The 17,396-nt window shown below is 38.3% G+C and overlaps 1 protein-coding gene across 3 annotated transcripts in view; it reads left to right on the top strand.

Moving 5' to 3' along the window:
* Positions 1 to 3,580: 3,580 nt before the first annotated feature.
* Positions 3,581 to 17,396, top strand: part of LOC136885406 (uncharacterized) — a 139,600-nt gene continuing 125,784 nt past the window's right edge. For 2 of the 3 annotated variants that reach the window (XR_010861526.2, XM_067157923.2), the window contains exons 1-2: positions 3,581 to 3,799; positions 11,735 to 11,807. The gene's annotated coding sequence lies outside the window, so the exon portion shown is untranslated. The remainder of the gene's footprint in view (positions 3,800 to 11,734; positions 11,808 to 17,396) is intronic. The other variant, XM_067157924.2, reaches the window with a different exon arrangement.

The raw sequence follows: 17,396 nt of genomic DNA, 5'->3' as shown, positions 1-17,396 counted from the left end.
TATTACTATGGCGTTTTTTATGGTAATCTCCATTTTTACTACTGCGTCATTTATGTTACCCCTGCTAATCTCTTGTATAATCTCTGGAGCTTGACCTTGATCATTTTGAAGCTGAACTACATCTAGACTCCTATATATTTTGGTTCTATGTTTAGTGTGTTGGGGTGTTACCGAATCTATATATAGATTTATCGCTACTGGAAGGAGTTTTCTAAAGATTATGTTCGTTAAAGGTCTTGTATTAAAAGACCTTATTCCTTTCATATTACTTAAAAAGATGTCTGTAGTACTACTACCCTTCGTACAGGAATGTGTCTTGTCATCGTGGCTACTAAGTAGAGCTAAACCTTCACCATCTGTGTTGGACAATCTATCCTGCAATTTAGATCTCCTCCAATCATCATGTGTTCTGCTTTAGAAACCATTGTTATTGCCCTACTGAGGCTATCAATTACTTCTTCCTCTTGAAGTTCTGGTTGAAAATAAACCCCCATGAAGATTCCACGTATTGTCTTCAATCCTAATACATTGCTAGTCTTGTAAATTATAGAAAATGGTGCCATTCTTGGACTCAAAAGACAGGATATGCCCCCTCGAGGACGACCTGCATTACCTTGTTCCGCGAAACTACGTATGGCATAGAGGTTGAGCACTGCCCAGTCAGATGTCAGAAAAGTTTCCGTCAAGATTATTACATCATATCCATTAAATATATCAGTAGGAACATTATTTACAGTATTTCTTAAGCCTTCGATATTCCATGTCATACATTTTATCTGTGCTGGGTTTTCATTTACTAATTTTAGTCCCTGAATAGTTGTGTGTATTAGGTCTGGATTTAAGATGGATACTGTTGTCTTGTAAGCGACAAAAATTATAGCGTTGAACAGTCACTCGTTCAGGCCAAAACTCAGGTTTGTTGACTTGTTGAAGGTGGTTTAATGAGAAACCAATCTTGAATGCAACATCTGTTCCCTCGGTTTCCACCTTTTCACATCTCACATCATTAATCCCATTATCTCTAAGGTATGATATCAAGTCATCATCGGTAGTTGTCTGGTGCAACTTTCCAATATAAAGCCATGCCATACTATTCCCTGTTTTCAGTGAGCATAATTATTTTGGTCTTGTTCCCTTTGTTATAATATTTCGATTCTGCCTTGTTACCTCAGCTCAGCTTTCCATGCGTCCTCTTCATTATCATTTCTTGTCTCCTCCATTAAATCTACGTTTTCTACTGCGTGCATCCTCTGTTCTCCTATAGGAATCGTACATACTTCTCTGTTTTTTTGTTGTGCTTCTGTTGTGTTCCTATCATTTTTTACAGATGGCTTGCATACACCTTTCGCTCTTTGATGTGCGGTTGTAGTATCAAAAACCATCGATGAATACAGGATTGGAAGACCAGAATTCAAAGATGAACTTTCCGCTTGAATCCCCGGGATACTCAAAGCCTTACCTTTAATTGACGAATAATTCTGAGTTTCAAATTCCTTACTCAATGCATTTTGTATAGCTTCTCTTATTTTTTGTTCAAGGCTACTCTTTACGGACTCTATTAAAGTTTGAATCTGTGTAGACAGTTTGTCCAGCAGTTCATCTTCGGTATTGATTGTTTATATTTTAAATTTATATTTACTGCATAGCTAAGTTAGCATGCAGTGCTTCCTTTTTATTATATCAAACTCCCCTTTTGTCATTTCTGTGCAACCGAAGTGCTGCAACCTGTTACATATCTCATATTCGACAGCTTCGTCTCCGTCAACGACTTGTTTTTTTGCAGATGTCACATCGGTCTGTTTCTACTGAGACTATACACTTCTCTGAAGAGATGGTGACGAGCAGCAATATCAATGTTCATTCGTCCAAGCTTATGGGTGACGAGCGCTGTTCTTCTCTCAGGTCTGTTATTGTCTTTCAAATCAAGTAGGGTTTGAACATTCCAGGTTCCTATAATCAAAGTTTTGGTAATCTTCGTTTTTTGACCACATGTGGGGTGACCCGCTGGGTGCAGCCTCCCAGCCGGCTGAGAGTGTGACTACCGATGTTTAGCCCACATTTTCTAGGACCTTCCCCATTCAGGGTGGGTAGCAGTGATCCTAAATAGGCCTGCCCAAACACAGATGCAGGACCAAATTCCTGAGTTGTCGCGGGGTCTCAGAAAGACGACCATCACACATCTGCTGCCAACGCGCAGGTCCGAACTAGAGGCTCCCAGTTTCACCCGAAAACCAGCCACTACCATCCTTATCCCATCACCGTTGGAGTTGAGTTAAAGGGAGTGACAGCAGGAAAAAGTGCCACAAGCACAATTTTGTTTAAGGTGGATCGCAGCTTGTAAGGAAGAGACCCACACACTATGATCTTAGAACTATAGCCTGCGGCACAAACATGAACAATAGGCTGCAGGTGTGGAGTTGCCACTGCTACATTGCTTTATTGCTCAAGGTCTGGCAGTCATTCTATTATTTCTATATTATGTGTATAATTGCTGATGTTATTCTCAGAACATTCACAGTAAAAAACATTAATTTCAGTAATATATGGGTTCTACATTTTCCTCATTATTTTATAATAAAGGAATCCCCTCCAGCACCACCACCCCCCACTCCCGGGCAATTTTAGTAGGGAGGAAACTTTGAGATAAAATCGTTGGTGGGGGGAACCCTCCTTCTCCCTCCGCCGCCAGCGATTTTGTACCCTGCTGTGAAGCTACACTCAACCAAGAAGATCTTTTATATAGCCGCGGGACCTACTGTCCGCGCGGCAAGAAATGCATTCAGTAGGTGTATGAAGTCATGGTTTTGCGCAGAAGGGTCGAGCTCAGGTGGCACTTCCATATTTCTTGTCGTGTGAGTTCATTAATTCAAGTTTTGTCCACCTGTAACACAGAATATACTGCTGTGCTTATTGGGCCCCATACACGCGCAGACTTAGTCGGAGGTAAGTCTGCACAAACCAGTCTCTTCAGACATGTCTCTATGTGTATGGCCGATAAGTCTGCCGACAAAAAGTCTGCAGGCAAGTCTCTGACATTCTAGGCGCTGCTTGAATTCAGCCGGAGACTTCGCGACGAAAGCGCCATCTCAGAGTTGCGGCAGAAAATGTAAATGTGGTAACCTAGAAAGATGAAAACTGACATTTATTTTTTGCGCGTCTTTTTCGTGCAGAGCGCTAAATTGTGTCCAAATAACAACTCATCTTCTATACCGACTATCTAATTAATTTCGATCCGTATACATTTTTCATCCATCCGAGCCCATAATCTTAAACAGAAAACAGCTGAGCGTGACGTATTCAACTTCCTCGGTAAATAGTCATTTAGTCTGAGCGTGTGTGGGCAACTGCATACTTCCGACTTACCTCCCGGAGGCAAGTCTGTGCAGGTAAGTATTCCAGAAGTCTGCGCGTGTATGGGGCCCTTATCGCTTAATGCGTCGACGTTGGCAAGCCTTGTTTGTCATATCACGGCTGACAGGATCCCTCACTGCTCTTAGCTAGAGCGACGCATCAAGTCGGCCGTGGTCATATTTACAAACAAGGAAGAGAAGAAGAAGAAGAAGAAGAAGAAGAAGAAGAAGTCATATTTACATCCATTCTATAGCGATACTGCAAATTTGTAATTTGTTTACACACGCGTATTATAGTAAATAATATAGCATTAATATCGTTGGTATGAATATTCAGTAATGAATGTGCGTGTGCTGAAATACTTCTGTTTGAGTGACGAGATATGGCTTTACGCATTCAAGAAATATCAACGTCAACTATGGATTTGCACTGAATAATAATTGCTGCTGTAAGTACTATATTACGGTGTATTTTATTCATTAATAATCATGTAATAGCGTTAGGAGTGCGTCATTAGGACGTTAATTTTTATTTTTCATTCCCTTGTAAAAAAAAAGTATGAAATCACTGTTAAGCTTAATGGTAAAGGAAAGGGGTCTTTGATATAAAGATACATTGAAGATCGCATATAATTTATTTTACTATTGCCTCTCAGTTGAGGTAACTCTATGGATTCGGCATGCTCTGTGTTATTATGATGGTAGAGCCTAAGGGATTAGCCTTCATTCAGGCTTTATATGGGCCTACATTTAAATTTCACCATTGGTCAAGATGAGTAGCTTCCATTGAATGAGGACAATAGTGGCACCCACTGCTCAAGAGTTTTACTGTAGTATCTAAATACAGTATGTGAGAAACACCGCCGTCTAAATCTCTATATACTGCCTGCTCTGTGCCACGAGAATTGCGTTTTCAGCGGCATTGCAGATGGCAGCACCTACCGCACCCAGAGCACATGTTGGTTAAATGGGAGGTGGTCCGTAACACCAATATAAAATGAAAAATAATCCTTAACATGTTACTAATAGAGAAGATAATGCACATACAGAAACTAACATTTGACAGTTGAGCTTGACTTAAGATATAGAAACGTAAAATAATAAAATCTTACCAGTTACAGTAGATATTAGGATCATCCCATGCTGCATGCTACATCCAATGTCTGAATTTTCTCGACACCTTTTTTCATACTTTTCTTACTGTTGTTTGCCAGCAGTGGGCGCAAAAAATTTTCTATCACTATTTTGCTGACCCTTTGTTTATGACCAGTTTTCAGGATACGCACATAATGCAGTGCGTGCGTTCGTCATGTCATGAAATCCACCATCCAATCTCACTGAACTAAATAGATCTATTGCGTGTCCTGAAAAGCATTTAGTGATAACATAAATTAACCGATTTTGTAACAGATAAGACACACATTCCACTGTAGATTTCACAGGTAGTGAGACAGCATCTGCCGTCTCATTAGTCAGACACTTCAGTTTTTCACGTTTTGATTCCAATCGAATTATTTTAACGTACTTGATGAAATCAGCATTCAACCACTGTATGTATTTTATCTGCTGGTGAATAGAAATGTACACAATCTGGATTGTTTTGCCAAAAGGCATTAGATGAATTATTTCTGAACTACAAGGGATAGATCGGAGATTTCTAAGCCTTTAACGAGGAAGTAGGCAGTGGGACTAGATAACTTCTTTGAAAGTCGAATTACAAGAAAAGACAACAGTTTATTCGCGAGAGCAGGAGATTTTACAATATCTGTGCCTTATACACTTTCAACGTTGACCACTCAAACGAACTTGTCACTGGTTGTAGAGGAACCGTACCTAATTAGCCATTTAATCAGCGATCACTGTTACACTCCTCTCTGGTTTGAGAGTTTTACATTCAGCTCTAAGTCTTTCCTTCACTAATTGGGAAATCCCGACAAACACAATCAACATTTTCCATTTAGGCTACCTGTCCAAGAGTACTTTGTGACGGAGCTGACAATAAACCGGGAGTCATGCTATATTCGTAACCGTTTGGGATACTATTTCCCACGCCACATAGTACCGCGTGATTTGTTCTGACTGCCCGGATTTTGTCTTGCGAAAATTATGGATTTGATTTTTAAAATGGTCGTTTGTCCATTATATTTGGCTGCTTCCTTTACTTTATTTAAACGGTCAATTTCTGGGTTGCCTTCGAATTGTCTCTGTAGTCTTTTAACTTCATTATGGTTAGCCATCAGCTGTTATCGCAGTCTCAGAATTCTTGATCGGAGCCTCTAATGTCTGATTTTCTGATCACTGCTGTCATTCTTACTCGTTGGAATATTGATTTCCATTGATACATCGGTGTTCAAATGAATTTTATACTGGTCATCCAATGTATTTCCTGCGGTTGATGAGCTTGTTTCATCACAGATTTTTTCCGAAGAAATATCCTGTCGCTGTCTGGTCTTTCGTGGAGCTATTTTTCTGGTTTGAAGGTAATGGGGATAATTCGAATATATTTTTATTTTAGTTTTATCTTTTACCTCCATCTCTAAAATTCAGGATTCAAACACGGGAATAATCGGATGGAATCCATTGATTACCCTTGGTTGATCCTTGCCTTGATATAACGTTAAGCCAATTTTCCCAAAGTTCTTTACTTGGGGGATGACAGGAATCCTCACACCTGAAGAATTTGGATTTCCTGCTTTGATATACAGAGAAGAACACAACAGTTAATCATTTTACAACCAGAGACACACACATAAATGTTCGATGCAAACGCACTGGAACACAATAACGAGGGTACGGAAATAATTTGGGTGCGTTAGCTGGTGCCCCTAGCGGAGGTTCGTGACACTAAGAGCTCATGCTGAGAAGCATGTTAACTGCATAGCATAGAGCAGGCAGTATATATGATTGAGACGGCGATGGTGAGAAATCAAATATAGAGGCAATACGCTACACTTACGGATTTAGCCTTGTTAAAATGGGAGACAATTCAACGGTGGTGCTCCTAGTGACTTGACCTGAAAAGTTGCGCTAAATTCAAATATCAATGGAAATGCATATACGAAATTGGATAAATAAATTACGTCTAGAAAGAAAGTATTATTGAGATATTAACCCGGCATTACTCGCTAGGTCTTTACGTGCGTCGTTACTCGCTGGTGAGCGCAGCGCTCACCTTTATGTTTAAAGGCTATAATATGTCCATATGAATATGGAGGTATTTTTAATATGTCCATTTGAGATAGTTATTTATTTAGGAACACGGCCGAGTGGAGTGGCTATGGAGGCAAGCTCAACATTCGGGAGACGCGTGAGTTCGATCCCCACCGTTAGGTGTCCTGAGAATGGTTTTCTGTTTACGCTTCCAGGCAAATACCGGGGCAGTTTCTATTCACAGACTACAGCCGATTCCTTACACCTGTTTAGCCAACTTCGTTCACCATCATTTATTTCATCTTTATTAGCTCTTCAACTGAGGTTGGCGTCAGGAAGGGCATCCGGTCGTAAAACAAGCTATGTACATTGATATCACAGTTTGCTATAAACGAAAGTTCCTCTCCTTCCCCAGAACTTGCAGACACTCTGAAACAGTTATGATCACTTCCGTAAACCTCATCTGTTTCATACCATCAATCTCGATGTTCAAGACCTTCCCTCCTTCGTTTCACACAACCACGAAAGTATCTGATCACTGGATGCCACAATAACTTGTAAATATTGTCTAACAACAGCCACAATATAAACATTTCGCATTAAACACAAGCATAAAACAAAACCTGACTTATTACAATGAGCGAAATATAAGTAGCACAGTTCCTCGCTACTGAGCGCACCGCTCACCAAACATACACTGACGTGCCTAATAATGAATTGCGGGTGTTTATCTTCAGAGATAATGAAAATGACTGACACATCCCCTTCATAATAATCTGTTACAAAGGTACAGGGACTTACAAAGGTGGAGGTTTTGTAATATTCCAACAAGAAGCAATATACTACGAAGGTGAGCGCCGCGCTCACCATGCGAGTAACCGCGGGTTAACTTCGAAGTTGCTAAAGCAATTCTGGATGAATGAATGAAGAATTACTAAAAATGTTATTATTTAAAGACTGAAATTAGACATATAAACAAGATGTGAAATGGACTGCTGTGAAATGGCTTGATCTTTCATTTATGCATTCCTTTTTTTGCCTTAGCATTCCTGCCTGAACTTTTACGGTTAGATTTGTCTTTTTTCTCATTTAAAAACATTGTGTCATCACTTTAAGACACTTGTCAATAAAAATATCAGCACATTCCTTACACACATGATGCAATGAATTAACATTTAAAAGCTGGACAATTTTCCTCTTAACATGAAGCCTACTAACAGAAAGAAAATCTATAAAATCCCGGCTTTAATCTGAGAAGAGGGATAAAAGAAAGAAAAGTATGAAAATGTTGTCGACAGTGATGCTTTGAGGAATATTTACGTACAATTAGAGTTGAAATGTAACATACCCTTGGCTATATAGTCGAGGATTTCTAAAGTTGCTGGCCTGGAAATGATCTGAACAGATCTTATAATTCTTATATAAGCATAATGTCCGTTCTTTCTTGTACACCTTATCCAAATCACTTCTGCGATATTTTAAAACCCACAGATCACACCTACAACAACACATCGGTATTGAAGGTTAACTGCTGCACTATACAATAAAATATGCATATTATATTTTAAGCCAGTTAAAATATGGGTTGAGGAGGTCAGAAGATTATGAAGTACTATAAAAAAATCTCTTTGTCACTGGAAGAATGTATATGCAAACACATTATTACTTACATTTTCTTGTCACGAGGGAAGCGAAAGAAAGACTGTGCATTCTTCTCTACTTCATAGTTACTGCAACCAAACACAGCACATACCTTTCCTCTCAGGTTGAGAGGAGATATCAAGGAATGACACATGCTACTATTTAATTATGTCAACTCACTGAAAACGCATAAATAACACCAAAAACACACACACAAATACACGTGCTCGTATGACAGAATCAGTAGTTCTCAGGTCTACCCGCTAGAGAGAGCTCTAATAGCTGTCCCTTGATATCTCGCTGAGTGTCGCGTATTGTCTCTACTGTATTTGGAGAAACTAAAGAGTGTGTAGGTCAGTGACTTGTTGCTTATAAGTGAGCTGCAGGTCCTTGTCATCGACTTTAATCGTTTCAGTTTCTGGTGTTACTTCCCAAGAGCCTTTGTAGGTTAAGTGGGTGAAAAAGCATATAAAAATGACGTAAAACAAGTACCTGAAGTAGCGTAGAAGGGAGATCCTTCCTTTTTTGCTTGCTAGGGATCCACTAACCTGCCCTTGGAAGTATTATTACTTACATGGGAGAATTAAAGTCGGGGGGTTGTAAATCTCACTTGCAAAGTGACTCCCTTAACACAATGTGTTTCTTAGTTTAAAATATATTAATTAGAGTTGTTGCAGTACAGTATTCAAGTAAGGGTTGTTCTTGATTAAGTCTGATTGTGTGATAAGTCAACAGATGATTAGTGTAAAAAGAAGATTCTTCATGGAATAGTGTGTTTTAAGAGTGATAAGTGCTATGATTTAATTTTTTTACCTGTGCTTAATTTAGTATGTAAGTGATAAAAAATACAGTTAATTAGTTCTATTTATACAAATACCTTACTACGTGGTATGCTCTAATACTCCGTGTGAAAAATGTAGTGCCTCCCACATTCAGTAACTTCGCATTTGCAGCTTGTATCACTCAGTATAGTGAAATTATTTAAAAAATGCAGTGTAACCGCCGTTGCAACAGTGCAAGTTTTGGAATGATGTATTTTAAAATTTAAATGCTGAATTGATTGGTTAATGCGACTTATGATATGAAATGCTATACCATCGTAAACCCTCCGTTTCTTTAATTCCTTTTATCATACAAGAATTGAGAGCAATAGAAGCAACATTGATTTCATAATGTCTTCTCATAATTAATTCATCTTTCTTATCTTTAAATTTCAAGTGTCTATTATTTAAAGTCAAGAAAATCTAGTGTGACGTGTGACATTATAGCAAGTAATCCTCTCTCATCAGAGAGTTGACAGCCAATTCAGACTTATGTAATATTTGCTCTAAGGCAGTAAACAGCGTCGACGAAACCATAGAGTGTAAAAGCTGCAACAAATAAATTGATCAATCACTACTGATCTGCATTTAAGGCAGTCGCCCAGGTGGCAGATTCCCTATCTGTTGTGTTTTCCTAGCCTTTTCTTAAATTATTGCAAAGAAATTGGAAATTTATTGAATATCTCCCTTGGTAAGTTATTCCAATCCCTAACTCCCCTTCCTATAAACGAATATTTTCCCCAATTTGTCCTCTTGAATTCCAACTTTATCTTCATATTGTGATCTTTCCTACTTTTAAAGACACCACCCAAACTTATTCGTCTACTGATGTCCTCCCACGCCATCTCTCCACTGACAGCTCGGAACATACCACTTATGCTTACAAATTTGTATTTTTTATTTTTCTATTCCACCTTTTCAATGCAATTGATTTTATGTTGTTAGAAATTCATATTGCTACAACACTACTTTAAAGGGACATGTTTCGCTTGGTTTCAAGCAAGTACCACGAGGTTTTGTAGTACCAGTCAAAGGGACTCGCCATCATTCAAATATTTTGAAATAAGAAAACATATCAACACCTCAAGATTTTCAGAGTGACGTCCCTTTTGACTAAGCTTTCATAAAATTGAACTACTGCTAATGTAAAATTTCATCGTCAAAACAAAGACTAGTTCAATGAAACTACCTATTTTTAGCTTCTTACCGTTCACAACTAATAAATTACAGAAGCTTGCCTCAAATTTATACCTGAAGCAGATTTCCAACATATCCAAGATTTTAAACTTTAGACACTAATGAGTTTTAACAAAAATTACGACTCAAAACAAAAAATTTAATACCAGGAGTCAATTAACAATTGTTTTTAATAAACTAGAACTTGGAAAAAAAAAAATATTTTTTTTAGCCAAATCAATTATTATGAAGATATTACTGTGTTTTGGACATCAATGTCATTAAAATTAACGAACTCCGAGCTCGATAGCTGCAGTCGCTTAAGTGCGGCCAGTATTCAGCATTCAGGAGATGGTTGGTTCGAATCCCACTATCGGCAGCCCTGAAGGTGGTTTTCCGTGGTTTCCCATTTTCACACCAGGCAAATGCTGGGGCTGTACCTTAATTAAGGCCACGGCCGCTTCCTTCCCACTCCTAGCCCTTTCCTGTCCCATCGTCGCCGTAAGACCTATCTGTGTCGATGCAACGTAAAGCAACTAGCAAAAAAAAAAAAAAAAAAATTAACGAATATTCCAATTTTAGTATTGTCATTCATATTGTTAAACTGTCCATGTGTTCACAAATTATGTTTATGTATTTTACTACTTAATTTTAGGATTATAATTAAGTACAAATTTGTCATAGGAAATTAACAATGACAGGTCTTAACCTTGAGATAAATTACAAAGGCTGAGGATGCTTGAAACCAAACAAAACATGTCCCTTTAAAGTAGTGTTGTAGCAATATGAATTTCTAATAACATAAAATCAATTGTATTGAAAAGGTGGAATAGAAAAATACAAATACAAATTTGTAAGCATATTATAGCAAATTTCAATACGGGTCTAAACATGAGATTAGTTACATGTAACATATCATTTAAATTGAAATAATAAATATGGTAGTTCAACCTATTCAATACAAGTAAATAAGAGATGTAGAGATTACATTCTAATTTAATTAAAAATGGAAATGGTACCGGTTTCGACCCCAGTCTGGGTCATCATCAGCCGATTATAACTCGAAAAACAATGCATAAGTAAGAAAGAAGTTAAAGGTCAAGTCCACACAATATCAGTTGAAGAGGCGATATAAAAATTACGGGGGTAGGCACTGTTCAATTTAGACGAAGTGGAATGTGAGTTACTTAAAAGAAGTGATGCGTAATCTTCCGAGCGTCAGCACGGCACACGCAATATTTGGCACTGTCTCACAATGTTCACGAAAAGAAGAGAATAGTTAAATGAGCCAGACTGCATACACCGTCAGGCACAAAGTCACAACACAATCCAAATATGAAGATCTAGTTCTACTAATGTTCCATCTTGCATGGTACGCCTCTTACTTGATTTTTCTTTATCGATCTGTTGTTGTCCTGGCTTCATTGTTCTAAGAATGGCAAGCAGGCTGGGCTGGAAAACATTAAGAAATTTCAGAATGGGTGGTACTTTAGACATTCCTAGAAATAAAAGAACATATGTCTGATAATAGTTTAAAACTCTTGTACATTTATTATTTATCATATCTAATAACTAATATTTTTTGGGTTATTGTAGGTCAAGAATTCTTCTCTCTGTTGCCAGGAGATTGGACTTGGAACCTCCAGATTGGTGAAGTTTTAATTCTGAGGTGAGTACTTGTAAATTATATCTTATTAAACATTAAGAAAGTATAAGACGGTACTTCAGACTATCCTAGAAATAGAAGTCAGTCGAGACCGGTTATGACGACTCCGAAGGGACTGTTAATCGTTATAGGCGATAGTCGCACAAACGTTTTTTTTTTTTTTTGTTGCTAAAAATTTCATATCTTTAGGATTTAGGTTGCACACTTACGTGGTTAATTAACACAATAAAGTTTAAAATTCAAAAAACATAACTTAAAATAAGAACTGTATTTGCAATATGATATTTGTTGAGCGTGACTGAAAGGAATTTTTCTTCTGATTTTTACATGGTACGTACAACATGTCAGCAAAATATAAAATACTAAATGAGGAAAAAATTAGTGACACTGTAAATTGATCGGTAATGGCACACACACAGTCTTGACTGTTAAACAAGATGTTCTCTTTGTCCTTCGAGATTGTAGAAATCGTTGAGTGTGGTACACCCAATTCCCTCCAAATGCTGACGTTCATTATTTATTTACCATAAGTCTATGGAAGGACAAGCCTTGCTACATGTAGTGCCCCCTGCCCTTTTTGTAATAATCTCCTAAATCCTACACTAAAACATCATATACACTGTATACAAGTAAAGTAACAAAGTATAATATGTACGTATTTCTCATTCACACATTCTTCCAGCTATTCACATGCATATTTTCACTGCACATGCTTCCTAACATAACATTTAACTCTATTTACATTTTTACATTTAATTTTGGACGAGAGGTCATTCCAAAGCCGTGCTGAATGAGCAAAGAAGCCTAGTTTGTAGGACTCAGTTCCCGATCTAGCAGTCCAAAGTTCCAGAGCTGTAATGACCAGGCCGCAGACTGCCGTGAACACTCCTATGCTGTTGTTCTGTGAAATATGCAAACTGCGAATTCCAATCAGTGCCTCAGAGTAGAAATTGAATAACTCAAATGCTATTATGAACCAGTGTGTTACGTACCAGTAGTATCAGAAAATTTATGAACCAGAGGAATGCCATGCTAAAGAAAAAAGTTTTCTAACTCCCTAGCTACTTCCTGCCAATATTCAGCCAGGCTGTTACACTCGGTACGACCGGGTGAGTTGACCGTGTGGTTAGGGGCACGCAGCTGTGAGCTTGCATCCAGGAGATGGTGGATTCGAACTCCATTGTTGGCAGCCCTGGAGATAGTATTCCTTGGTTCCCCATTTTCACACCAGGCAAATGCTGGGGATGTACCTTATTTAAGGCCAAGGCCGCTTCCTTCACACTCCTAGCTCTTTCCTACCACATCATCACCATAAGACCTATCTGCGTCGGTGCGAGGTAAAGCGAATAAAAAAATACTCAGTACGCAGCAGTAATCCTACCTATTGGGAGTGGCAACAGAAGACACAAAGCACATCACAACAAACAATGGTCAATGTAATGTAATTGTTGATGAATTTTATGAACTTTCTATATTATAGGCCTTCAAATTAAGTTTTCTTTCGACTCTGTGATGTTAGGATGTCTTACAAAATCATTTATAGCGTAGAGTCTAGTTCCTTATTCTCTGATGTTACATACCGATTTTCATTAAATTCTGGTTACCCATGTTCTCATGACTCGGCGCTGATATGGACTTAGTAACAAAAATCCAAATTCATGAATGTCTCTGTGATCATAGTCGGTAACAATGTATAAGACTAAATGATCGGAAATTTAATACTATATAACTTTAGTTGTGAAGTATTTATTCATACGACCACTAATAACATAGATATTTGAGAATTAAATTTTAGGCCTTCCCCTAAAGTACCATTTCATTCAGGGTGAATCAAATTATTTATTGCTTAGATTATATCGACTTATTCCCCGACTGTGAATACCGATTTTCATTAAAATAGGACTACTAATAACATAAATATTTGGGAATTACATTTTAGGCCTTCCCCTAAACTACCATTTTTCACAGGTGAATACAATTATTTATGGCCTCAATTGTAGGGACTTATTCCGCAATTTTGGGTACCAATTTTCATTAAGGTACGACCACTATTGACATAAATATTTGAGAATTAAATTTTAGGCCTTCTCCTAAACTACCATTTCATACAGCGTGAATACAATTGTTTGTGGGCTAGATTATATCGACTTATTATCCCAACTTTGCATACCGATTTGCATTAAGATACGACCACTAATAACAAATATTCGAGAATTAAATTTTTGGCCTCCCCCTAAACTACCATTTCATTCGGCGCGAATAAAATTAATTACAACCTAGATTGTAGCGACTTATTCCCCGACTTTGCATACCGATTTTCATTAAATTCCCTTCAGCCGTTTTCTCGCGATGCGTGTACATACATATATACAGACAGACATTACGGAAAATTAAAAAGTGCATTTCCTTGATGCTATGGACACGACTGATACAGAAATACCATCCTTTTTAAATTCTCAGCAATGTGCAGACAAAACTCTTATTTTATATATATAGATGCCTTGTTATCATGTGTAAATTTTAATACTTCTTTGGCATTAGTCACCTCCGCTGTCTGGACATTTTCCTCATAACCAACAATCTTTACATACTGCTGACTGAATACTTCTGCCTTTTGAAGATCCTCACATACACACTCCCCTTGTTCGTTAATGATTCGTGCATTGTCCTTCTTGGAACCTGTTTCTGTCTTAAAGTACCTATACATACCCTTCCATTTTTCACTAAAATTTGTATGACTGCCAATTATGCTTACCATCATGTTATCCTTAGCTGCCTTCTTTGCTAGATTCAATTTCCTAGTAAGTTCCTTCAATATCTCCTTACTTCCACAGCCATTTCTAACTCTGTTTCTTTCCAGTCTGCACCTCCTTCTTAGTCTCTTTATTTCTCTATTATAATAAGGTGGGTCTTTACCATTCCTTATCACCTTTAAAGGTATAAAACTGTTTTCACATTCCTCAACAATTGCTTTAAACCCATCGCAGAATCTGTTTACATTTTTATTTACCATATTTCACCGATCATAATTAAATTTTAAAAACTGCCTCATGCCTGCTTTATCAGCCATGTGGTACTGCTTATTAGTCCTACTTTTAAGACCTTCCTTTCTATCACATTTATTTTTAACTACGACAAAAACAGCTTCATGATCGCTATTACCATCTATTACTTCGGTTTCTCTATAGAGCTCATCTGGTTTTATCAGCACCACGTCCAGGATATTTTCCCCTCTAGTTGGTTCCATCACTTTCTGAATCAACTATCCTTCCCATATTAGCTTATTTGCCATTTGTTGGTCATACTTCCTGTCGTTCGCATTTCCTTCCCAATTGACATTTGGTAAATTCAGATCTTCCGCTATGATCACATTCCTTTCCATGTCGTTTCCACATAGCTGGTACTGGTAATCTTATCAGTAATTCTGAATCCGTGTCAGTGCTACCCTTTCCCGGTCTGTACACTCCAAAGACATCCAGTTGCCTATTATCTTTAGAAATGAGCCTTATGCCTAGAATTTCATGTTTGTCATCTTTAACTTTTTCGTAGCTTACAAATTCTTCTTTCACCAGAATGAAAACTCCCCCTCCCACCATTCCTATCCTATCTCTACAATACACACTTCAGTTCCGTGAGAAAATTTCTACGTCCATTATATCATTTCTCAGCCATGATTCAACTCCTATTACAATATCTGGTAAGTATATATCTATTAAATTACTTAATTCTATTCCTTTCTTTACAATACTTCTACAGTTCAACACTAACATTTTTATGTCATCCCTACTTGCCTTTCAGATCTCTGTACCCTTATCACCGCTCCTTAGACTACCCCGTTTCCCTGAATGTACCTCCCTATTACCCTTCCAATCAAATTTCCTAACTTATACGTACCACTGTGGTTTAAGTGAAGGCCATCTCAGCGCAGATCCCTATCTCCTACCCACCCATTAGCCTAGAAATCTCGCTCCCAGTTTCCCACATACCCACTCTGTAGTCTCATTTAAATCCCCAATCACCCTGCAGTCAGTATCCCTCCTACATAGTATTCCACTGATAACAATCTCTGCTTCCTTAAACTTTACCCGTGCTACATTTACCAGATCCCACAAATCCCCCACTATGTTGGTACTTATAGCTTGCCTTACGTTGTTGGTACCAACGTGAAACACTACCACCTTCTCCTTCCCCTCCTCCTTCTTTTCTACTTTCCTCAACATCTGCCTCAACCTAATTCCTGGATAACACTTTACCGTGGTTCCATTTCCTCCACAGACTTTCCCCACATGTCTAACGATGGAATCACCCATGACCAGAGCCTCAACCCTCCCCACCTCATTTGATCCCTTCCCCTCCTGGTCAGCCCTATCTTTCCTGATAGCTGCAAAAGCTACTTCCTCCTACCTTTTCTCCCTCCCATGACCCTGTTCCATCTGTCTTTTCCTATCCTCTACTCTACATTTCCCTTTCCTACTTTTTCTTTTCTTCTCGTTGCCATAAGACCTATCTGTGTCAGTGCGACGTAAAGCAAATAGCAAAAAAAAAAAATCCTTTATTCCTACTTCCACATATCTCAGCAACAGTTCCCTGTTCCTCATCTTCCTTCTGTTGTTCTACCTGGAGTGACTCGTACCAATTTTTCACAGACACCTGTTCTGAATTCTGATCCTGAATAGAGCCCTTAGCCTGCAATCTCCTTCCACTTAGAACATTGGACCACCTGTCTTCTGCACTTCCCCTCTTTCCTTCCCATCCCTCTTTTACACCTACTGTATTGTAACCTGTACATTGTTTGAGGGAGGCCTACCTTCCTTCCTGTCTTCTGTGAGAATCCTAATTATTTCCCTCAAACTCTCCAACTCCTCTCTCATACCCCTCAATGCCTCGCCATACCCACAGTTCCTACACTTACACTCCTTAGCGATTCTTTACGGAAAAAATTAAAAGAAAAGGAAAAATAAAATAACTTATGTGAAAAAAAAATGAATGGAAAGAAGTATTGTCTAGGATAGTACTCAAAGATCACACAACAATGAGGCAATTAATTTACTACTACACTACAATACTACTTAGTCGTACTCTGTTTTTATCCTACAACACCCTAACAGGATGAAAACTGCTGTTAATTACTGAATACCGAAAGGAATACACAAGAATTACACAATTATAAACTGCAGTTAAGCCTATCCTAATTACAACAGAATTCTAGTAAGAGAATTTGTACGGATACCTCTACTATACTACACGCATATTTTACAATAATAATATATGTAGAGCCTCCGTGGCTTAGACGGCAGCGCGTCAGCCTCTCACCGCTGGATACCGTGGTTTAAATCCTGGTCACTCCATGTGAGATTTCTGCTGGACAAAGCAGAGGCGGGACAGGTTTTTCTCCGGATACTCCGGTTTTCCCTGTCATCTTTCATTCCAGCAACACTCTCCATTCTCATTCCATAGCATCTATCAGCCATTAATAAATCACTTTTGGAGTGGCGACCCCATCGTACTAATAGCCTATATCTGCCTCATTCATTCCATCCCTGACCCGGTCAATGACTGGAAAACAGGTTGTAGGTTTTCATTTTCAATAAA

This window comes from Anabrus simplex, chromosome 14, assembly GCF_040414725.1.
Source record: "Anabrus simplex isolate iqAnaSimp1 chromosome 14, ASM4041472v1, whole genome shotgun sequence".
Lineage (NCBI taxonomy): Eukaryota > Metazoa > Arthropoda > Insecta > Orthoptera > Tettigoniidae > Anabrus > Anabrus simplex.
Note: the sequence above shows the minus strand (reverse complement) of the source record. Positions and strands in the feature narration are given on the sequence as shown.